We start from the raw sequence: 24244 nt of genomic DNA, 5'->3' as shown, positions 1-24244 counted from the left end.
CCACCTTTTCCCCTCCGTTTTTCTTTCATGTCTTGGACTACAAACACCCTGGGGCAGGAAGCAATTTAGGTGTTTCTACACCTTCCACACCGTGGGCTAAGTTTCCAGATATCACCAACTAGAGGTGGCACATAATGATTATGTGTTGACCAGGACACGGATGGAGAAGGGGAGTGCATTAAATGTTTGCTGTACTGTCGAGTTCCTCACCCATAACCTAGAAGCTGTGGGACATCTGTCAGAAAAGCTTTATTTAACCTAAAGGTCATCCAATCCCAGTATTTACCCTAGTATCCCACTTCTTTTTTTGCTGCACATGCTTTTTAATCCAGCTCTTCTGAAGTGTACTCTCATGCCACATATGCCTTGCATTAGCTTTAATGAGAACTATCCATGCAAATCTCCCACTCAGCTCACAGTGACAGTTCCTACTTGACAAGCTAATCTCATCCATGTGGAGAGCTTTGCAATTAGGTGGCTTTATAGCTCAGTAAAATTAAAACTCATCAATTCTTAACAAAAATATATAGTTTAATACCTTATTTGCGGACAGCAGACCCGGCACTTGCACGTGGTAACTGCTGCACGGTGTTTGGTGGCCCAGAACAGACCTGTCAGTAGAGACAGGTGGAGTAGTTATGGAAGATCTTAGAGCTGACATTCAGAAATGCACTGATATCTTCCTTTATGGGTATGTTTGCACAGATTCCTTTCATCTCCTGCTGCATGCAGTAGCATAATGATCAGATGTGGTCCTTAGGGATGCTGCACTCAATACTCAGGACAGGCTGGAAGGCTCAGGGTTGAAAGCAAGATTCAGAATCAGATATATGATTGGCAAGATGTTCTCCAGGATGTGGGGGAAAAAAAAAGAGGTGTTTAATATTGCACAGAAGGCCACAGTTCCTGTCTTCAGCAGATTTTCTGTTCTTGGACACTATGGCATGGAAGTTGTAAAGGACCATGTAAGCAAGCAAGCAGAAACCATGCTGGGAACTGCTGTAAGACTAATAAGTAGATGTACCCCAGGACGTGTATGTGTTCACCTTTATTATCGCTGCACACCTATGGGCGTTTTCCTCTTTTCCTTATAGATGGTGAATGGAAACTTGGAGCTTTAGGTCAGAATTGAGTTCTGAATTCAGGTGTTCTGAACCCAAAATCACTCTTTTCCCAATCATTGCACAGCTACAGACAATGCATGAAGTACCTTTTCAGATTCCTCTTGCACCCAAATTTTCCTTTTTGGTGGCCTTGCAGCCATAACTATTTGACAAGGCTATGCAGCTGGGTGCTCAACTTACTCCTTTAACGGGTAGAAATGTGGGAAGAGGGTATTGCTGAAAAGAGTCGCTGAGCAATGTCAGGCCAAATGTCCACTTCTTCCCCAGCTCTATAGCCAACAGTGCTAGAGCTCAGCCAGGCACAAGAACCTGTTTGCAATGGTAGCGTGTGAGATGCCCAACTCCTGCCAGGTGAAGACTGAGAAAATGCAACAGGAATGCAGCCCAACTTGTACCACAAGCCTCCCCTTGCACTGCTGTTGAGCCTCTGTTGGTGTGTTGCCGTTCCAATCCATCTATGGTCCACTGAACCTATCTGAAAAGCCTGCTTGGTCCCTGGCAAAGGGATGTTCCCAGACTCGCTGCAGAGACTTTGACTGTCATGTGATGTGTACAGCATTTTCCCCCCTTTGTTCCAGAGAGAACCATTTCGCCTATGACAACTTGGATACATTGCGAGAAAATAAAGTATTGCATTATGAGAAAGGGAGGCACTCATTTAAAAAAAATATGCAAAAAGTCATGTAAAATGTGAAATATATATAAAAGAAAAGAAACTCTGTACGAGAGCCAGCTGCATGAAAGTCCCCATAAATTGTGAAGATTTCAGCGCTGGGATGAGGTCATACGATCAGGAAGATTGCGGTGTCTTGAGGAATGACGCAGCCTGAGTTGCAGTCCACGCGTAGTTTCCCTGCCCTCTGTCACGGCAGCACAACAGGCTGGGTGAGATCCTGCTGCCATCAGATGGCCCCAGGCTGAGCCCCTCACTCCGCTTCTGGGCTGCCCATAACACGTAGGTCCGGGGATGCAGCTGAATGCGGTCAGGCAGGAGAAGGAAGGCAAAGCTGGGCAGGCAGGGCTGTCCTGACGGTTTTACTGAGAATAGAAAGAGCAGTTCAAGTTTATTGCATTGTTTCTTGCCCCAGCACTCCCCATGGGTAATTAAGATTACAGCTCTGATTATGACCCTGCAGCTTTGACCTTGTAGTGCAGAGAAAGACTCTGCACGCTTTTCACCCCCACCCTCTTTCAAGCAGAGGAGCCCAAGAAAGAGTGGCAGGAAGGGACCTTGTCAGTCCCTTGGCATCCCTGAGAATCCGTCTGTGCCTGCACAGCACCAGGACTTTGACCCAAGATGTTCTGTCTGAAGAACTGCAGATGCTTTGGATGCCCCAGGAGAGGCCTTCTCGTGTGTTCACCTGTATGTTGTGCCACATTGCTTACTGAAAAGTCAGATGTGGCTCCTACAACCATAGAGGGCTTCAGGGAGGGCTATAGATATGCCGATCTGCATCGAACCTCGGTCCGAGAGGCCACCGAGGCTGTTGGAAGCTAGCAGAGATGGTGCCAAGCGGTGGGGACAGGGTACCGCGAGGGAACAGTGTGACACCATCAGAAGGTAAGACCCAGCTGCTTCCCAGCCACCTCCTCACAGTGATCTGAATAACATTTTAAATTTTGTTTAAATTCCATTTTAACAAAACTCCAGATTTCTTCGCGGAAGATTTTTGCCGTGTCAGATAACTGCAGCTCCTGGGCAGAGGGCTGTGCGTTGTTTGCTTTGATTTGTTTGTGGTTTTCGCGTGGTGGAGGCTCACTGCCTGCTCAGAGGTCTGGCTCGATGATCTTCATAGTTTCCAAAACCGCTTGACCTTAGCTGCAGTTAATTAGTGGGGCGAGGCTGATCATCATCAGGCCGCTGACTGCTGTCCTCAGTCCGTGAGGAACAGGGACAGAACCCTCCTCTCACTCAGCAAGGTGTGAGCCGGTGCCCAGCAGACCCGTGAGGCTCATGGAAGCAGGAATCTGGTACTGCACCACCATGGATGAGGAATAGAGCCTTTTTCCCCAGAAATATCCATACACTTAGCTAGCTCAATGCTTCTGATGCAGTAAGATTCCACAGCAACTAAAACAGCTCTTGCAGGAGTTGGTTTAGCATTTCTAAGCCCCACGTAACGAAAGGCACTTCGGTGCAGAAGAGTTTCAGCCTCCTGTATGGCCGCAGTGCCCGGGTGGGGTGAAACCTCTCCGCCTTACAAAACAAAGGGAAGGGAACTGTGAAGGAGCTCAAAGGTATTCTTTGCACTTCTGATGCCTGAAGGCAACAATAAACCAACCATTGCATGTTAATCCTTACCCGTGTCTGATAAACTGTGTCATGTCAAACATGATAAAAAAATCATGGTTTTATTCTCCTCCTAATGGTGTAAGTTTTATTCTCCTCCTGATGGTGAAAGTTTTATTCTGTCTCCTGACTCCCCCTTACATCGCAGGCAGAAAGGCTGATGTGTTGTGCTAATTGCTGATGTGCTGATGCAGAAAATTGTCATTGCTGTTGCAGAACTGCTGCAAGACCTGTAGCGATTATCTTGTCTGTGTTGATCTACAGTGTATTAAAATCAGTAAAGAGTCTGCTTCACTTCAGTTTGTATTTGCACCCCTGATCATTCTGAATTAGGTTTTTATTCTGTTTAGGGAAGACTGAAGAACAATCTCACCTTTAAAAGTGCGTGGTGAACCCTTTTGGGATACGGAAGCATCCTAAACCATGTGAAATTTATGGAGGATTACATGAGAATTGGTGTGCTGCATGAAATTCACCTCAGAGGGAAGCTGATAACGCTGTTCTGGTAACGGTCTTCCTGAATACCTGTACATTTTAGGTGGTTCAGCAGGTCCCGGGCCTTTTTTCACTGCCTCTTTAGCCACAGGGCAGTAGACTTTGCTACTGGTATTGCTGTGGAAATGCTATGACTTTGCTCACTCAGTGCTCATGTTTTGCATCATTGTTGTTTTTCAGGGTTGGGGGCGGGGGGGGGGGGGGTGTAGGAAATTGCTTTCCATCCCCTGGATGCTATTAAGAAAAATCATGAGCTGTCTGATTATTATTTTTCTCTTCTTTTTTTTTTTTTTCCTCAGTCCTCAGAGTAATGAATGTGCTAAACCTCACACCACCAGAAATCCAAGGAAACAGAACATCTATTTTTAAAAATACAACCACAAACTGCCCCCAGCATTCACGCATCATTAGAAAGCTAAACCACAGCCCAGAAATCAACCCCTTCAGTCTGAACATGTGCTCCCAGCGCGGGGAGGGATGGACCGACACAAAGCCGCTCTGTGAGGAGCAGCCGGGGCACTGCTGAACCGCTGCAGCGTGAAAAACCCGGGGGGTGAACCAGTCCCACCGAGACCAGGAAAGGTAATTAAGCACAAAATAGATGTTTGGGGGAAATCTTCCAGTTTTAGTCACTGGTGTTTGCACAGATAATCTGGGGCAAAGGGAAGGAGGATGGTGAATGGAGGGCAAGCTCTGGTGCAGGCTGCCTGGAGCCCCTAAGAACCTCCCTGGGAATTTGCTGGATCCTGTGCTGGATCCCACCTTGGACCAGCATCAGCCTGTTTTGAGGGATGGTGGGAGTTTGCTCTCAGCTCAGCCTCCCAGCACTCCTCCCTGACTCAAGCCGTCACTCACAAAAAAGGGAGGATGCAGTTCTCACGTGCTATGGGGTGCCACTCGTTTTGCTCCCCCCAAATCAACTTGTGGTCAAGCGCAAGCAGAAGAGTTTCATCTGGCTGTGCGTCGGAAACGTAATTCAGATCAATCAGGCCTTTAAAAATACAGCCCCTTCTGAGCGCTTCTGTTTGTTAGTGACAGAAGATTATACGTGGTAATTAGGAAACGAATATAGCCTAAGCAGATATCCCTTTTCTTGTGCCTAATGAAGCTCTTTGATGTGTTTTCAAAAGGATCCTCTACGAAGGGAAGAGCCACACCTGCTGAACGTGGCAGCAAGACAAAGGGGGTGGCAGAAGAAATAAAACAAGAGCTCTCGAGGCTGCATCTGGTTCAGGCACAGCACTGTCAGTTGGGTCCCAGGAGCCTGAGCTCTTCAGCGGGCTGTAAAGCTGTCTGGACAGTGAAGCTGTCAGGTGTGGTAGGATCACAGCAGCTTCTTCTTCCATAAAGATGAAAGGAGAAAATAGACACGCATATCAAGAGAGCAGATGATTGCATCCAGTGGCCAGCACAGGCTGCTGCTTTCTTTGCTTTGCAAAGCATGCCAAGATACAATTAATTGTTTAATGACAATTAGACCCCAGCAGTAGTAAAAGAAGTAGGATTAATTCTCTGCTAGAAACTGCACCTAAAATGGTATTAGATCTTCCCCGGAAACAATACCTTCTTTCCTTTCACTCTTCTTGTTTTTATTTTTGTTTTACCAGACTTAAAGAGAGTTTACTGTTTTATTGATGGAAAGATGGACTTCTCTGCTCTTCAGTAAACCCACAAAAAGGAAATTGAAAACTGTCATTTCTGCGAAAACTGTCTCGGGGGCAGGGTGGGAGGAAAGATGTTTTTCATTAAAAGTTGTGAATGAGAATTTTTTACCCTCTCCCTTCAAATGCTGTGGTCTCCTTCCTGATAGGGGTAGAGTAAATATATTCTTTGCCTTTCCCAGCTTGGTTGTCTTCTTCACCATGCCAGGAGCTTTGCATCAATACCCAGGATGAGAAATCCAGGGTTTGCTGAGCTCACAGAGAGCATTTAGACCGAAGTGAAGCACTTTGAGAACACCATCCACAAGAGATACAGTTCATGTGGATTTGCAGTAGATCAGAGCAGGTCCTCACGCCTGTCTGTCAGCGTGGTCTGCTGATGTCCACTCTGGCTCCAGAGGTGCTTTTAAGATCGGTATGCTAATGTGTTTGCAAAGGAAAAGGACCAAGAAATGCTGAGCATCCCTCTTCATATGGTTACTGGTCACTGCTGCGATGGCATCAGTGAAGCTCTGTCCCCACCAAGTGAGTGCAGCCCTGTGATATATGGTCCTAAACCTGCCCAGCATGGGGGCAGCAAGGCCAGCAGCCGCCAGTTCACCATGGGGTAACTAGGAGGGAAGAGCCAAAGTGATGACTTTGTGTCCAGCAAATTTACAGTGTGGTTGGTTTCCAGATGTTTGTAAAGTGCTTAGTGCTGCGCCCGGTGCTGCAATGTGAGGTTAAAATGCAGATGTAGTGACGAGAACTAGCTTTGAGGGGCAGACAGTCACATCCCACCGCGTGCAGGCCAGTGCCGTGGATGACTCTGCTGCTTGACCATTCCTCCCTGTGCCTCTCACTGCCCCCAGGTCCTGCTGGGACACGCAGAAGGGCGAGAAAAGGGTCCCGTTAAATCCATCCCACCACAAACCTCCTGACTGCAGAGCAACCAGACGAAACCACAGCTAAGCTGCAGGAGCAGCAAACTGCTCTGTGCCCCGTGCACGCCCAGGAAGCTTAAAATCCACAGGCGTTGTGAGAGAGGTGCTCTGACTCTCTTCAGCAGCCAGCCCACACCTTCTTTATCTGTTTTCCTCCAGTTTTGACATCATGAAATGCTTTGGTCCTACCCTTCTCCAGCAGAGTTCTCATGCCCCGTCCAAGAAGGGATGCATGTTTCTAGTCTTAAGGGGGATTTGCAGGTTGAGGTGGCTGTGGGCAGCTCCAACCATCTCTGCACCTGACTGCAGGGACAGTAGGGAAACCCTCACCTCTCTGGTGGAGCTGAAGACTGTCTGCTTGGAAAGCCCATGGTTTGCAGGTGGAAGGTGGTGGTGAGCCAGAAAGCGCCGTTGTTTACTCATCCGTCTCTTCATTTCAGCCTGTTTACGGTAGAACTAATCCATGCTTACAAAGTGAAGGCAGGACGCTCCAAGCTGTCAGCACACACAGTTCCCAAACCCATGAATCAATCATCGCGAGTCCCAAACACAATCATAAAATATCTCAGACAAACTCAATTTTCCAGCTTTGAAACAAGGACCTCTTTTCTTTTTTTTTTTTCTCCTTTCTTTTTCATTTTACCATTTTAAGTCTAAGATTTAGTGTTAAACTGACAGGCTTAACTTGTAAAGTAACTGGCAAATCTTGAAAGAATTGTGGTTTTCCCCTTCCCAAAGGACATTGCAAGTGACATGGTTTTTCGCTTTAGTGATAGATGGTACTTGCAGGCAAGTATTTAGATATCTAAGTACTAAAGCAGCCACAGGTCTGGTTCCTATCAATAATACATTTTGTCACAGAGAAATTGAAACAGCATGGATACCACACATAGAAATGGAAGGGAGAATTATACATAAAATTAATTTTCCCCATAAAGGCATATAGTTTCAGCTGTCTCAGTTCACAGGAGATTCGGTGGATGCTCATTTCCTGAGGACTGCCTGCCCCTAAGTTTTACCTTTGATTTCAGGTACCGGTGAACAATGTCTCAAAGCAGCACAGGAGTGGAGCAATGCAATCGCAATGATATTAGGAAAAAAATACAAAAAAAACCCCGAAACAAAAACAATGCAAAAAAAACCCAAACAAACCACCAACCCCCTGTCCCCACAAAGCCAAACTAATGGAGCTGATTTGATTAAAATGTTCTTAATCCAAAGCCGGACACCAAGATGAGTAATGAGATGGAAAGCAGGGAAGTGGCACGTGCACATGAGTGGCAGGGAAAATGTTTCACCCACCTCAAGGTACCATTGAGACCTTCCTCCCCCAGCCAGTAGCAGGAGTTACCAGTCCCCTAACTATCCACTTGGCAGTGGCAAAGCAGCGATTGCTTTTCATCTCAGAGGGGATTATCAAGGTCTAGGACTGGTCTCAGGTCCCTCCCTTTGCCAGTCTTTCTGGAGTCCACGAAGTAAGAGTAGTTTTAATCGTCTGGGCAGAAAGCACAGAACTGCTCTGTTCTGAAAAACCCGTCCAAAGCAGCTGTTTCCCTGAATAATTGGATCTACAGGACGAACAGCATCTGCCCTCTGCACAAACATCCAAGAGGTATGTAGTGGGCTACTGGACCTATCTGAAGTCCCAGTGAACCAGGGCTTCTGGGATGAGCATCCAACCAAGGTCAAATGTTTTGCCAGGGAAACACCTATTTTTTCCAATGCATCAAGAGAAGCCGGCAGACCCCAGAGAAGAGGTGTCATTTTGCCGACCCTTTGTGTCCAAGCTGTGGTGGAGCTTCTTTAAGTCCTCCCAGAAGGTCCCTGGGAAGACCCATCACAGCAGCAGGATGTTAGCCCTTCTTCCCTAGGGGAAGGGAGGTCCAAACCGTGCCAGAAACGCCCATAGGTAGGAAGAGAAAGCTCATAGTATTGGGCACAGAAAGGCAGCATTGTGGTTTATGACACCTTGGATGGCTCCTGCAGCACCGTGCAGCTCTCACATCCTTATATCCCCTCTGTTTTTTCACTCAAAATGCTTCATGCCCATGATCTTCCTCTGTTACTAAATGCTCACTCCTCGGTGGGACCATGAGTCTGGTGTGGTGTGAACTCATCACGCTCCGGGTGTGCCTGAAGGAATGAACCTTTCCAGGAATTTTTGGATGAACTCTTGGGACCCGCCTGGCTTTTGTGAGGAGATTTCTGTGCACACTGAAAACCGAGCCAGGTGGTACAAGGAGCTGCCGAGTCAGGTGATGAGGCACTCCGTGGTTTTAGGCAGCATCTGAGGCTTTGTGCTCCGACGATTTAGAGTTGAGCATCTCAGTGGGCTGAGTCCTAAGCAACTTGGTAGCTGACGTAAAAGGTGCTGGAAATACATCTCCCTCTTGCCTAGCTGGGAAGGCTCTGCCTTTATACTGTCAAGCATAGCACAGACATGGACATTTCACAGAATCACAGAATCACAGAATCACAAGGTTGGAAAGGACCCATTGGATCATGGAGTCCAACCATTCCTAACACTCCCTAAACCATGTCCCTCAGCACTTCATCCACCCGTTCCTTAAACACCTCCAGGGAAGGCGACTCGACCCCCTCCCTGGGCAGCTGTTCCAGTACCCAATGACTCTTACTGTGAAGAATTTTTTTCTGATATCCAACCTGAACCTTCCCTGACGGAGCTTCAGGCCATTCCCCCTTGTCCTGTCCTCTGTCACCAGGGAGAAGAGCCCAGCTCCCTCCTCTCCACAACCTCCTTTCAGGTAGTTGTAGAGAGTAATAAGGTCTCCCCTCAGCCTCCTCTTCTCCAGGCTAAACAACCCCAGCTCTCTCAGCCGCTCCTCGTCAGACGTTCTCCAGCCCCTCACCAGCTTCGTTGCTCTTCTCTGGACACACTCCAGAGCCTCAACATCCTTCTTGTGGTGAGGGGCCCAGAACTGAACACAGTATTCGAGGTGCGGTCTCACCAGTGCCGAGTACAGAGGGAGAATAACCTCCCTGGACCTGATGGTGTCAACCATTTTCCAAAGTTCCGTTGTGTTTGGTGATCCGTTTGCAGGTTTTCCCATGCTCAGTCTTATTCCACGGGGGGTTTCTTAGAGCAGTAACTGAATCCTCTTTCTTGGCTTGAAAGACCAGAACTATGTCACCATTTCCCTGATAGTAATTCCCCAAAAAGGCTCTGTCTCATTGGTAACACAGAAACTTCCTTCACTGATTCTCAGAGGCATTTAGATGCTGAGCAGGCTGGAAAGTGGTGTTCACCAACCAAAATGTAGCGCTGCACTTTCATTGAAATTTGTTTTCTTAATGAACAGTAAATCTCTTACGCGAAGAAGCAATGCTTGATTTGACGAACCATCAGGGTTAGAAGTGTTAACTGGCTCTGTTGAGGACAGGTGTGGCCAGTATTTGCCTACCTACGCCTAGTGAACAAGAAGTGCTTCAAGAGGCATCGCCCTTCCTAACTCTTCGGACACCTTTTTGTGCCATATTTAGAAAAAAAATCTTTTTTTTTAAAACGCTTTCAACTCCTTTAAATTTCATTTACTCGTGCAGTTATCTCGTGGCTGCTCTGGGTCTGAGGCTTTTCTGCCTTTAGTTTGGAAGCAGCTGTTGCTAAGGGACCTTTATAAAGCTGATGCGATGGTTTCCCTTCAGACAAAGGCATTACAGGGGGACCAGAGCCGGGCAGAGGCACTCAGTGCTGTGCTCATGTTGTGGGAAGAAAAATAACACTAGGAAGGCCAGCAGCTGCGGTCCGGCTTTTAAGAATAAATTTAAGTCCTGCTCCTGCTACGCAACCTTGAGCCAATTCCATGCCATGTGCCATTGCTCCCGTAGCCTGGAGTGGTGGTCAGAGGACAAAGAGGGCTGATGAGGTTAAAAACAGCAAGAACCCCCTTGCACCCCAGCGCTGGAAATAAACGTACGTGCTTTATAACTCATTTTTGGGTTATAGGGTTTGATTCCTCGGAACAATTCCCAATTGCCAACCTCAGTTGCCTGCTGTCACTGGACCATAAAGGTCAAAACCCAGTTCCAGCCTTCTCCTTTTTAGCACACATTGATTTTGTTCTGTCTGGCTCTGCAAAGACCCAATTCTGTGCCGAGGGCAGATAACACCAGGCGTTTTGTTGGCCTTACAGGATTGCAGCTCGCCTGTGAAAGTTGGCCAAGTGAAAAGTAGCCAATAATGCCTTTTTTTGATTGGCTTAAGTCAGTATTTTTAGCATTTCTATTTAAAAGAAAGCTCAAAAATCAGAGCAGGTAATCACAAATTTCAGCATGAAGTAAATTATTATAGCCAAGCTATAAACCCGTAGGGATTTGGGGAACAAAGTTATAACTAATTGTGTGCCAGAGCCGGAATAAGGAGCCCTGGGCTTGCCTTTAGAAAAGCATAAGCTGGGCACTGCTCTAAAAAACAGCAACTAGCATGGAACAAATTAAAAAGGGAAGCGGCAAACTCCTCTGGGATTCCATAATAATTTAAACATTCCTCTGGGACATCTGAAGTTTGGAGGAAAAAGGGGGGTGGTGGTGAAAAAATGTTGCTAACGTATAAGGAATGTTAGCAATAAAAAGGGACCCATACGGGTGTGCCATACCCTGAATTAGTCAGAAAGCAGATGTGTGCAGCCTCAACTTTTTCCCCTTGTTTTCTCTTCTGTTTCCTTCCTCTCTCTGCCCTCTCTCCCTCACTTTTACAGCAGTTACACCTGCGTGATGGAAGGAGCAGGGAGGGAGCTGCAAAGCTCGAAGCGTTTGGTGCGTTGGGTCAGAGCACAGAACAATAGCACCATAAATCAGTTTGGGGGTGGGGGAGAACTAACCCAAAATAAACCCTTTTATTTAGCTCTGTTGTTGCTGAAGGGGCTTCACACCAGGGTAGAAATAACACAGTTTGTGCCTCTTTCTCTCCCCTCTCCAGCATCATGAGCCACGGCTCCTCCTTTTGGGGCGCAAAGGGTCCTCGCCTGGCACTGACCTTTCCCTCTCGGTGATGCTTGGGGATGCTTGGAGAAGCCGCCGGGGGATACCAAGGGATCCTGGTTGTCTGCTTTGGCCCAGACCAGCGTTTAGCTGACTCCTTCCCGTGAAATTCACTTGGACTCCACCGAATGGGGTGGGTCGGCTGCTGAAAGGCCCAAATAACGCAGGAATGCCAATTCCTTCTGCCTGTGAGCCGTTAACGTAGCCTTGGCTCTCACAGCTTGGGCGGGAGGCTGCAGGTACCCACAGCACGCGTGCACCTACGCGTGTGCGTTTGGGGGACGAAGGTGAAGGATCTTTTCAGCCTCGTAACACCAAAACAAAGAACGCCAGGTTTTGGTTTATTAATGGAAGAAAAAGGGAAGAAATAAAAAAAACCAACCTCCCAAAGACCGAGTGTGACATAAGGAGCCTCAAGGCAACTTTCATCGTGTTTTTAATGTGGTTTCCTTCATCTCCTGGGCTCGCCTGTTTGCTGGAGCAGATTGTATTTAGATGATGCATTTACCAGATCAACAGGAGGATGGTTCCTCCACCAGATCCCCCACCCCGTAGCTGAACCTAACAACAACAATAAGATCCAATTTGTTGTTTAAAAACACATCTCAGTGTCATTTTGTCCTCACGCTAATTTCAAAAAAAAGCATTTGTCCTCGTTACTCATCTCTGGAGGGACTGGAGATGACGCTGGTTTGATGCCTAAAAGATGTCCCAAGCCCTCAGGAGCGTGAAATTTCAATTTCAGCTTCAGAAGATTGCATGTCATTCCCTGAAAGAAAAAAAAAAAATGCCTCTTCATGCTGGAGCAGTGTTGATGTTTTCCAGGTCAGGTTTTTGTCTGAAAACCAAATACAGCAGAGCAATCTTTCCAAGCATTACCTGGAGCTGCCTGGTTCCCGTGTCTGGTGTGTGCAGCATCCGTCCCAGATCTCGGCAGCCACCATCGAGCTCTCCCTGCAAAAGGCGGTTGTGGACACGCATGCAGATTATTTTTTCTTTTCCCCTCATTAAGAAACAGTGATGAATTTGCAAACCATTCCCGTTCAAACTGGGGTTTTTATGTTGCGCACCTCGTCAGAGAGGGAATCCAGGGGCAGCAGCTGCAGCCTTACCCGTACGCTGGTCTCCAAATTTTGTTAAATCTCTTACGATCCTTATGAAGTTATGGACCAGTATATCCTATGGAACAAAAATGTCTCAGACTTCTCTTTCAGACCGCTCAGTGTCAGTTATAAAGCAGTTTTGGGGCATTATCTTGATTTTGCAGATAGGAAAACAGAGTTACGGAGGTGGGGAGGGAAGAGCCCAAGGAAAAGCATCTGAAGCCAAAACCAAGCTGTTCTCAGCACTGATGCTGGAAAGTATTGTGAAGTAAATCACAGCTCGGAGGAGTTAAATACAGGTTCCCCGTGGCCCAAGATGGAATTCCCTTGCCATTAAATCCCAGTAGGGACTCTATGCGTAGCTGCAGTGCTTTTTGCCCATCGTAAGACGTCAAGTGGAAAGCCAATGAGCTGGCCAGGGGTGCAGCAGAGCTTTCCTGTGTCTGTGGTCCAAGTGGGGCATTTTCAATTTGTGCTGGTTCGGGATTCTATGGGTCCTCTCCAAAGGTTTTCAAATCCAAGATTTAATTTTCCACGGACTCTCCAGGATCTGGTGGACCTAGGGTAAAGCAGGGAGCTTTGTTTCTGCAGAAAGTGAGGGGAAAAGCTTGCCACTTGCCATGGCTAATTCTTTTTTCTTTTTTCTTTTTTCTTTTTTCTTTTTTCTTTTTTTCTTTTTTCTTTTTTCTTTTTTCTTTTTTCTTTTTTCTTTTTTCTTTTTTCTTTTTTCTAATGTACAAAGGCTATGTCAACACTTAAATGGGTTGATCTGGCCAGATTGCAAGGCATGAGCAGAAATGTTTGCTAATCTTTCAAAGGCATCGTGAGTCAGTGGTTCACCTCAGCTTGGTAGATAAAACCTCAGAGGAGATTGGGGTGGGGTGTACATTCAGAAGGTCAGACAAGAGTGCGTAAGAGCAACCTGTTTCATTTGGATGAGACAGTCCAGATGTTTACTTCCCTGTGTTTGTTAACAGAGAGACTGTTATTCAAGTATGAGTAGGAAGAGGAGGAATTTGGGATAGTTAGGTCTTATTTGAGCAGTTACACAGTATGGGACAGTTCTGGCTTTGTAAGATCTTGAGAACAGGTGTTTGTCCTGCTTTGAGTCCAGCTGTGCTTTGCGAAGTCAGTGGCTTGGCTGAAGCTTATGGACGAATTACTTCACCTAAGCTCGTGTTTCGTCCAAGATCTCTTCATCTTCACCTCTTAGCCTTGCAGCCAGAAAGCTTTGCCTTCGCTTTTTTTGAAGTGAGGAGCTTAAGATAAGCCTATGAGTAGAAGTATTTTCTTTATTGTATATGTGGGAATTTGTAAGTTTGGTGTCACCCACTCCTCTTTGTCCCAAGGGTTCTTCAAGCTCATGTACTTCATCTGCCTCCCGGGGAACTGTCGTGCACCTCCTGCTCCACCACATTCCCCGTGCCCTTGCTTTGCTAGGGAGGTCTTCTCCTTGCAGCCATCATCTTGGCTTCCCTGTGCTGCTCTGTCCTACAGCAGTTGGCCCTCCTCAGGCACCACAGCCCCACTCCGTGGTGCCTCTCACCATTGGATGATCCTGATAAGTACAGGCTAGTGATTGCTTGAGATCCTCTGTGCTCAATGCAAACTGCAATAAGCCATGGATGAAAAAAGTTGCAGGGAAGTAGAGGGTGTCCCAAAAGTCATGTTAGAAGAGATTTTGAAAGCGGAATAAAGGGAATGTCCAGAGAGAGGAATACAGGTGTCCATCTGCCCGAGCCTACGTGAGCAGTCACCACGTCAGGAAAATGCACGGCCAGGTTGCAGTACAATTGGAGGTCTCTTGGGTTAGAAGCAAAGCTTTGCTCCATAACCACTAAAAAGAGACGTACTCAAGAGTGCCAAAAACCCCAAGGAAAGCTCTGAAGCTCCGGTAATGATGGCAGTAGTGGGTGTGTAGCATTTCAAGGCAGCGCAGTGACCTCTAAAATGAGGAGCACACAGCCCCAATGATGTCTGAAATGATGAACACAGTGTCAGACACTATAGGCCTGCCTGCTGCTGAGACAAAAGTGTTGGAATCTCCAGGCACATTCGTCCCGTGTAAAGGTAATCGTCTGCAATAAATTAAAGAGAGTTGTTATTTTTTAAATAGAAAGCAGGTTATGATGTATGAGGCGCCAACTGTCACCGCAGTTGTGGCCCAAGTGTTGGAAATGCCATTATGGAAGTGCTCGTAAAAGTTTGGTGGGGTTGGAAAACTCTACCTGCTGTTGCTATCTGCCTTCAAAGTCCCCTCCTTCTGCACATTAAACCTGTTCTGCTATAAAACATAACAAGAAATACCTCGATGACTGAATAGGAAATCTCGAATGCAGCAGAGTTAGATGTTCACAGTCCCCGTCTGCTGTAGCTGCTCACCGGAGCTTAACCAGCGGCGTCCAAAGGTGGAGGAACTGCAAACTCCAGATGCAGGCCTGAGGGAGAAATGTCACTGCAAATGTTGGCCAGAGAAACTAGTGGGGCGAATCCTTGTGCTCTTCTCTCGAGAGAAAGTTTCAGCAGCTTACTCTGTTCTCTCACGCTGGGCATCTCTCTGAGTGCAGTGAGCCAACATCCACTCCCTGAATCTCCTCCTCCTGAGTGTTCATGGGGATGTGCTCTCCACCACAGCGTTGTCTGGAGGCATCACAGGGCTGTGGAGAGCTAGACTGAGCTCTCCTGTCTGACTGAGGGAGCAAGGAGTCATTGCCCAGTGCTCACCTTGCACATCTCTGCACAGTGACATATAAATCCCGGCCCCTTCTGCAAGCAGCTTTTTGTTGCCAGGCCAGATGGCACACAGAGATCCTTCGTAATTGTCAGTACACCTTGGTCTGTAGCTCCTTTTGCAGTGTCTGTGATGAATTTTGGAGGATCTAAATGTTACCCCAGCGCTGCCAGCAAAGACAGCGACTGTCACATTAACGGGCACAGTTTTCTGGGTCCACTCATCAAAATAACCCAGTGCGCAGTGTGTCCCTCTGCATTTTTTTAGGCTGCTTTAAATCATACTTCTAGAGTCAAATTATGCTTGAGCTTGCAAATTATAAGCCCAGCTTTCAGAGGTTTTTGTTTTGTTTCTCTCTGAGTGCAGGTCTAGCGTCTTGACTTTCAGACTGGCCATTGCCTGTAATTGAGTGAGTGCCTTTTCTACCTTATCAGCCAATCTGAGCCTTCAAAACATGCAATTCAAATGTCTGATTAAGGCCCTCGTGGCTGAATTCTGGGCTTTCAGTTCAAAAGTGGAATACTGTCTATAAAACTTTTTATATCATCTGCAGTAATATTAGAATCATATTCCCTTGACCATCTTTAGAGAAACAGTTCTTGACACACTACTGGGATAAAAGAGGGAGAACACATGGTATCAGTAAAAACTAAGTTAACATACCATTCCAAGCAATAACATTACACTATATAGTGTAGCAACAAGCCAAGAAGTAATAATTATTGGGAATAAGTGGAATCAAGAATTGCCCCCAGTGTTGCATTGCACTCCTTTCAGTGGAAGAACCTCAGGCACACAGTATATAATAACCGGTCCCATTGTCAATATAAAAAGGTCGATACAACCTTATTTAAAATCTCTCTTTTCCCCGTGAAGCAGAGCAGAGCAATGATTTGTGCCAGAACTGCTGAGCGGTTTTGAATGTGTCAGTGAAGTCAAGACCAGCAGGTCCTCTGCATTTCACATGGTGCTTTCTTGTGATGGCAGTTCTGTTTGCTGGCTGAGGTCCTCATTTCAGGCTCTGTTCCCTCTTTCTTGTGCATACCAGGGACTTGTCCTGATCTTCTGCTGGCTTCCTCCACCAGGACCAGCCTGGAGCAAGAGGTAAGTATCACCGTGCCCTTCAAGGAGGAGTGCTGCTCTTCGCTGAAGTTCAGGATGGATTAAATCAGCAGAGAACACACCCTGAAGATGCTGCCTTGGACTTCAGGTGGGAACCAGGAGTACTTGACTCTCTCCTGGCGTGCAGCAGTGAGCACATCTGTGTTGCCCCTATCCCATCACCATCAGCCCAGTTCCCCCAGTTCCTCCCTCATTCTTTGCCTCCCCCTCCGCAGGGCTCCCATCCTCGACTGGCCGCCCTGCAGACCTCATCCATCTCCATGAGAAGCAGCCCAACAAGCCCCTCGGTGACCCCCCGGAGCTGGGGATAGGCAGCCGTGGCGCACCGCTGCAGGATGATTCAAGCAGCACCCTCCTCCGCTGCTGCTCCCTCCCACGAATCACGATTTCCCCAAAGCCTCCGAGCTGTGAGAGTGGATGATCCTCTCGTGCTGCCCGTTCCCCAGCACAGCCTTCCTTGTGCCTCACCCCTGCTCTCCAGGGCCAAGGAGTACCCCAAAACACATCCTTCTTCGATAGTCATGATGGATATCTGAGGTTCATTCTCCACTCTCACCTGCCTGCATCTGTCCTTGCTCTAATTTACGTGGGTTTAAGCTCTGATGATGTTTTTCCCCCCTTGAAAAGCAGCAGGGTTGGGCGGCAAATGGCTGAGGGAGACCAACACGCACGCTAGGAATGCAGGGTCAGTTTTTGCAGGGTACAGCTTCAACCACTTGGCAAAACCCCTTCCTCCTCTTCTTCTCCTCCCCTCCTCCTCCTCATCATCCCTCTTCTGATTTGAGCAATGAAAAACAACTTCCTGTCAATAAACATGAACAAAAGCTTGGACGCGTCTTCAAAGTGATGAGTTATGTCTAAAATATGTCTCAGAGCACTTTGAATGTTCCTGTAAACTGGAGGGAAATTATTATTCATGGTGCTTTGGCGTTGAAGGAGAGTTTATAAATAACCGCCACAGGTCTGCATGAGTTACTTTTGCCATGAGAAAAAATGAAAGGGGACGTGGAGAGAGAGAGAGAGGGATGAGAAAGGCCTAAAAGGGGGAAAAAAAAATCGTGTTCAAAATCTGGGGAATAGCATGACTTTTAAATGTTTAAAAGTAGTTGGTAAATGTGGAATCATCCCCGTGCCAGGCATGAAGTGGGTCTGACTTTGGGAGAGCATCGTGTCCCAGAGCATGGTCATGCCTGTAGGGGCTGGGCTGTCTGCTGCCATTGCTGCATGGGACATGGAAGAAGAAAGAAAGCATACGGTTCCCATTGGTTTCCAAAAGTGAAAACATGTGCTGGAATCACAGCCAGACACGCTTCTTGTTATTTTAATGAGAAATTCCATAATTAGTGGCAAAAAAAATAAAAAGAAGCTACGCTGCAAGTGAAAGAAAACCCCTCTTTCTCCTCTCCAGCACATGATAGACGCATCAAAAAGACTTGGTGTCTTTACAAACATGCGTTACTTGACAGGCTGTGATGTTCCTTAATCTGTTTGGTTGAGGGAATTAAAAAGAAACATTAAAAAAAAAAAAAAAAAAAAAGAAACCAAATAAAAATGACAGATTTTTTTAGTTAAACAATCCTTGTCTTAGATGGGCAATGCGCGCCCCACCTGTAATTCATTTGTCAGCAGTTAAAGATCATTACAACATTAACAGCCAATCTGAATGCAGAAGAGCTGGGCTTTGTACGGCTATAAACTACAGGACATCAAACTGTACTTTATGGAGTAGAGGCCAGTCAGAAGTGACCTCTTCTAAACTTTTACAGTTCTCCGCATTCTTCCGATTATAGTAAAGATTTATTTGAACTTTGATATATATATGTATATAAAAAAAAAAAAAAGGAGTGTTTTATTAAAAACATTTCATTCTGGTTCTTTAGTGAAAACGGAGAGAGAAGAAATAAGGCAAGACGTCTTAAGCTGGTAGGTTTTATTCACCTTGCAAAGCGGCCATGGATGGATTTGCTTGGATTCCTGTTCAGAAATAAACACGTAGTATTGCATTACATCCCGCTTACACTCTTTGTTCTCCAAACATCTTTGACATCTAATTGCACAACTCCTTGGCTCGCTGGTGTAACACGGAAAGTCCTCGTAAGGGATTTGCTTTTTGGAGGAGGAAAGGTGCTCCGGCAGCTGAGCGCTGATGCATGCTGTCTCTCACCTACCCTCTGTCTGCAGCTTCCCTGGAGCATCCCTTGGTGCTGTTTGGGACAGCGTTCGGGAATTCTTGTCTTCTGCTCTCAGAAAATCCTCTGAATATCTAATTTATCATTTCCCTACATTTCAGCTTGCTGCAGAGGACATGGGGCTAATAACCGTGCACCATTTTCCAGGCAGCGTCAGAGCAGCTATGGGAAAGATATTAAAGAGGTGCTGCAAACAGAGCTGTGCAGTCAAGAAAAAGGAAAGCACCTTAGATCTTCCTCCTCTTTTCCAGGACACTCGCGTGTTGCTGTCCTGCCTGGCTCAGTGCAGGCAGCTGCAGTCCAGTACTCAGCCACGGAGCAGAGAAAATGGCCTAATGGAGTCCTGCCTCACCTGCTCCCGGAGGATGCTGCTCCCGGAGATGGTGGTGCCTTCTACCAACAAAATGGGATTTTACACATTCACACACAAATGTGTACAGACCGGGAGGTATTTATACCCGTACATTATTTTTTGGGAAATGCAAGAACAAGAAAAGGGACAGGAAGGTCAGTGTTTTGGTGGAATCCAGCACATGACGGCCACGGAGCTGTTGGATCAAGTCCAGAGAGGGCCACGAAGGTGATCAGAGGGCTGAAACGCCTCCTATACAGGACAGGCTGAGAGAGTAAGATTTGTTCAGCCTGGAGAAGAGAAGGCTCTGGGAAGACCTTAGACCATCCATCCAGTACTGAGAGGGACTACAGGACAGCTGAGGAGGGGTTCTTGATCAGGGAGTGCAGGGATAGGATGAGAGGAAATGGCTTTAAGCTGAAAAATGAGAGATTTAGATGAGATATTAGGAAAAAATGTTTTCCTGTGCGGGTGGTGAGGCCCTGGCCCAGGGTGCCCAGGGAAGCTGTGGCTGCCCCATCCCTGGAGGGGTTCAAGGCCAGGTTGGGTGGAGCTTGAAGCAGCCTGGTCCAGTGGGAGGTGTCCCTGCCCATGGCAGAGAGGGGCACTGGAGATGGATGATCTTCAACGTCGCTTCCAACCCAAACTATTCTGTGATTCTAGGATTTGTAACAGGTACGCTGTGTCAGGTTCATGATCTCCAAGGACGGCCATCACGCTGTTGTCTGCAGTGGATTTGGGGACACATCCTCTGAGCAGAGAGCTTGACTTGGGGACAGACACAAGAGGCACCCGAGCTGCAGTTACTGGGAAACACTGATCGGAGCAATGGGCTTTCGGGAGTTTGTGCACAGTGGAGAAGTGCTGATGAGAAAGATTTTTCCAAGGAAACTTGCCACTTTCACAGATTTGCTCTTTCCCTTGGGGAAGAAATGTGGTTGGGATGAAAACTTTCACTGTTCTTCTTTTTGTATTTTTTTATTTTATTTTGAAGGGTGGGGAAGAAGAACCTGAAATGAAACACTTCATTTTGGTCAGCTTGACCTGATTGTGGAATATTTCATTCTTTTGACTGGATTAGTTTCAAATCAAATCGGCACACATTCCCCTCAGGGAAAGTGCAGCTCTGGCTCGGTTTTTTTTATAGTGGCTTTACTCTTGGGAGGACCTCAGTGCTCACGAGGCAAAGAGCAACTTCTGAGTCCATGGGAACAGTGTTAATGTAGGGGCATGGTTGCATGGTCTAAAGAAGAGCATCCAATCGTTGTAAGATAAAAATGGCCCATCTAGCCTGTGTTTCAGACTAGTTATGTGGGGTACACGAGGGACTATGACAAAGAGAGAAACTATGTTCTCCCAGGTCTCTCTGCTGCCATGCATCAGCAAGGTAGAGGTCACGCATTCTCTCCGTAAGACAAGGCATGCAGGGAAATAATAATGTAATGATAACGATAATGAAACCATGCAGGTTTAATAATGTAATGACTTGAAAGCAAGCGTTCTGCAGTCGTTTCAGTTCCTGTTCTAATCTTCAGCATCCCAAAACACCTACATGCCACATCAACTCTGACATTTCTAAGTAACAGAATAGGTTTTTTTTCAGGATGGTCGTCCTGGAGCCTTATTTGGAATTTCAAAGCACAGTGCAGACACTGAAATGTCAGACATTCCCCAGCGACAGAAGTTCAGAGTACTATTTCCCTCTGGTTAACGTCTGAGCCACTTTGTGGCGGAGATAGGAAAGACAAAGGAAAGCTGGAACCGGCCAACAGTTGCTGATGTTTTGGTGCTGAAGACCTCAGTCGTCTCTACTTTGAATAGCTGGATGTTTTTCAGTTTGTTTGCCAGATCCTTCTCTATTTCTTTAGTTGCTTTCTTTAAAATGGTTCTGTTTTCCTCAGTAAAATTTAAAGCACAGACCAAATGGAGCAGTTTGCCTTTCTTCTGTTCACGTTTCTTTAAAAAGAACTGGTGTATTTTGAAATGGAAATGTCTCATCCTGAAAATGATGAAACCCAACATATTTTCACAATCACCGTTCTCCTGTCTTTTTGTAGTCCAAACAGCTGAGAGGATGCTCCAAGTGGTGCTGGTGAGAGCAAAACACATTATGGTTTAGCAAAATAAAGTGACAAAAGAGGGAGTCATGGACTTTTATTATTGTAAGTGAATAGGGCAGGCTGGGGAACGTCACCTTGTTTCTTCCAAGTTCCCTGGTCACCTGTGGAGATTCTACAAGACGCATTACAATTGCACAACAGAAAAGACGGTTCTTCTACCAAAGGATCTATGACATGGATGAGAGGAAGTGGCCTCAAGTTGCACCAGGGGAGGTTTAGACTGGATATTAGGAAAAAATTCTTCACCAAAAGGGAACAGGCTGCCCAGGGAAGCAGTGGAGTCACCATCGCTGGAGGTACGGAAGAGCCATGAAGGTGTGGCACTTAGGGACGTGGTTTAGTGGTGGGGTTGGCAGTGTTGGGTTTACAGTTGGACACAATGACCCTAAAGGGCTTTTCCAACCTGAACAATCCTGTGATTTTATACAGTCCTGTGATTTTCTTGGTCTGCCTTCTGCCCTATCTCAGAGCAGGCATTGCTTTCTCACAGCAGGTAAGCTGTGTACATGGACTTTGCAATAAAGCCCCCAAAAGGCGTAGCACACCTGGTTTCAACATTTGTTCTGAACCTCGTTGTTGAACCTTGGCAAATCTTTCTGCAAACCTGGTCCAAGTGTAGAGCAACCTCTGAGAGGAAAGATTTATTGCTTTGGACCAAAACCAGGCAGCATGTCATTGTTTTGGAGCCCCTGATCTTCCTGCATGTTGGGCTGGAGTTGCTGTGGGGTTTAGTATTGTAAACCCAGAGGATCCTGCAGGGTGGAACAGACCTCCAGATGACATCTGCTATAGGTTCCCCACACAAAGTCTCAGGTACAATTTCTCTAGAGGTACAGGCTAGCGTCTCCCTCCTTCCTACTGAGCCTCTGTTCATTTGTGCAAGCTTTCTTCTTTCCTCTCTCTTTTAATGCTCTTACCAGTCATGCAACAAATAAGTTCTAAAGTCCTGAGGTTTTTCAATGTTTACTGTAAGCTGGATTGAAGCCTTCAGGACTGTGATGCGTATAAAAGACCAGAGGAAACAAGGAATAACAAGTTACGTTGCCATAACAAAGGATGATCCAATACCTTCTGGTCTAAAAATAGTTTCTCCCTCTTAACCTCTCCATGGTATCTGCTCAAGGATTGCTGCTATTCATTTTTAAGCATCATCAAGCGGAAGAAAGGAAGAATTGATTCGTGCTACAGAGAGCAGAGTTTTGTCCTGAATGCCAGCTGGAGTGGTGAGCACAGCACACAGGGTGAGAAGCTGGGCTGAGGAGTGGAAGGGTGGTTTTGTAGTTAAATATCTGGGCTAAGATTTGGGAAGGTTCAGTTCTGTCCCTGGCTTTGCCCCTTGCTCCTCGCATGGCGTAGGACTGGTTCTCTCTGCTCCTATTCCTTGGGCTCTTTCTCCTCTAAATGTTTAGCAGAGGGCTGAGGGCATCTCTGTGCATAAGACTCTTCCCAAAATACTCTTCCAAAGTGTAGTCCTAGTCCAGTCTTGCAAGCCTTAGAAACAAAAATTCAAGGAAACGCTTCTTGGGACCTCTGACCCCACAGCCTGCTTGGCCTCATGCTCTCTGCAATGTTCTCCACCCTTTCTCGATGGCCTGGAAATAGTTGAGGGTTTCTTCCTCTCCTGAAAGTTTTCACCAAAACCAATGACAGATCTCAATCTGTTGTGCTGTGTCCCTATTCCACAGCAGGAATTTGGTTCCCTTCTTTTTTTTCCCTTCTGGCAGAACACACAAAGTTGGTAAGGAAATGAAGATCTAAACGGGTTAAAATTTCAGTTTCAGGAAAGGACTGACTGCATCTGGACCTCTCCAGGGGTGCCCCGACTGAGAGTTTGCTGGACCAGTGTCCACAAGAATTAGCATAGAGTGGCTGAGAAGGTAACGGATAGTCCTTCCCTGGGCTGAGTGGCAGATAATGATGTTTGCAGGCCACAGGGCTCTTGAGAAGCTGCTTTGGAAGATGCCACATCTCGATCTCACTGCTTTAGCACACACACAGTGCTCAGGAGATTTGTGTTTTAAAGAACAAGCCTCCCTTTCTCCCTCTCTTACGAATATATTGATTAGATGGCTCGCTGCTCCATTTTCTTCCAACTTACAATTTTCTTTCCTCTCTATTTACACTGTAAACACACAGAAAACTGGCAGAAGTTCTGCTGGCATCATATAATCATTGTCAATAATAGCGTGCTCTTGAAACCCCGTCTCAGTTTGCAAAGCTTCCTCTAAGATTAAAAAGGGAAGATTTAGATGAGATATCAGGAAGAAATATTTTCCTCTGAGGGTGGGGAGGCCCTGGCCCAGGCTGCCCAGAGAAGTCGTGGCTGCCCCATCCCTGGAGGGGTTCCAGGCCAGGTTGGATGGGGCTTTCAGCAACCTGATCAGTGGGAGGTGCCCCTGCCCACGGCAGGGGGGTTGGAACTGGATGGGCTTTGAGTTCTCTTCCAACCCAATCCATTCGATGATTCAACCACTGAACTAGCAAAGGGGTGGTCTGTTGGGTCCCCAAGAGGCGACCGGAGCATCCCCTTCCAGACTAGAGCACATGGAGCAGGTCTGGGGTATCTGCACTTACTTTGGGTATAGCTGCTCAAGATCCCATCAGTTCCTGTCTGAGGTTCCTACCATAGTGTAGCAGCCTCCAGACCTCCAGAAAGTTTATTTGGAGCACAGAAGGGCCTCTGGATCTGGAACCACTATAAACCCGAAGATTTCTTTTAGCAATAATCTGGAAATTCTCATGAATTTTGCCTGCCAGTTTGAACTTTTGGGGTATCCTAGTGTCTGCCCCTGTGAGGAGTAGACACCTTGTTTCTGTGAAGACTGGGGCTCTTTCCCAACCATAAAAGACAGAGGTTATTTTTAGTGGAGCATGAACTTACCGGGGTCACGAGGAAACCGAGGAAGATGGCAAACATTGGTTAAACAGCTCTTACGGAAAACTTGAAGATGAACCCTACCTGCTCGTATTTTGTAGGTCTGCATACTCCTGGTCTCTTTAGCTGTAAGTGCTTTGGATTTAGTGTTCCTGTGTGTGGAGCCAGTGGGAATTACCTTGTTCATGAACTCACCCACTGTGATCGAGGACCATCAAAAAGGCTGAAGCATCACCAGCCTGCACTGCTGTCTGTCCCCTC

At 46.7% G+C, this 24244-nt stretch overlaps 1 long non-coding RNA gene across 4 annotated transcripts in view; it reads left to right on the top strand.

The window, feature by feature from the left end:
* LOC128852601 (uncharacterized) overlaps positions 1-17906 on the top strand; it is a 57974-nt gene extending 40068 nt beyond the window's left edge. For 2 of the 4 annotated variants that reach the window (XR_008450580.1, XR_008450578.1), the window contains exons 6-10: positions 3765-3919; positions 4209-4491; positions 11430-11624; positions 16374-16535; positions 16663-17906. This is a non-coding gene — a long non-coding RNA (uncharacterized LOC128852601). Of the gene's footprint in view, positions 1-3764; positions 3920-4208; positions 4492-5039; positions 5576-11429; positions 11625-16373; positions 16536-16662 lie in introns of those variants that run through there. The other 2 variants (XR_008450579.1, XR_008450581.1) reach the window with 2 other exon arrangements.
* Positions 17907-24244: the final 6338 nt, after the last annotated feature.

Source organism: Cuculus canorus, chromosome 6 (assembly GCF_017976375.1).
Source record: "Cuculus canorus isolate bCucCan1 chromosome 6, bCucCan1.pri, whole genome shotgun sequence".
NCBI classification, from domain to species: Eukaryota; Metazoa; Chordata; class Aves; order Cuculiformes; family Cuculidae; genus Cuculus; species Cuculus canorus.
Note: the sequence above shows the minus strand (reverse complement) of the source record. Positions and strands in the feature narration are given on the sequence as shown.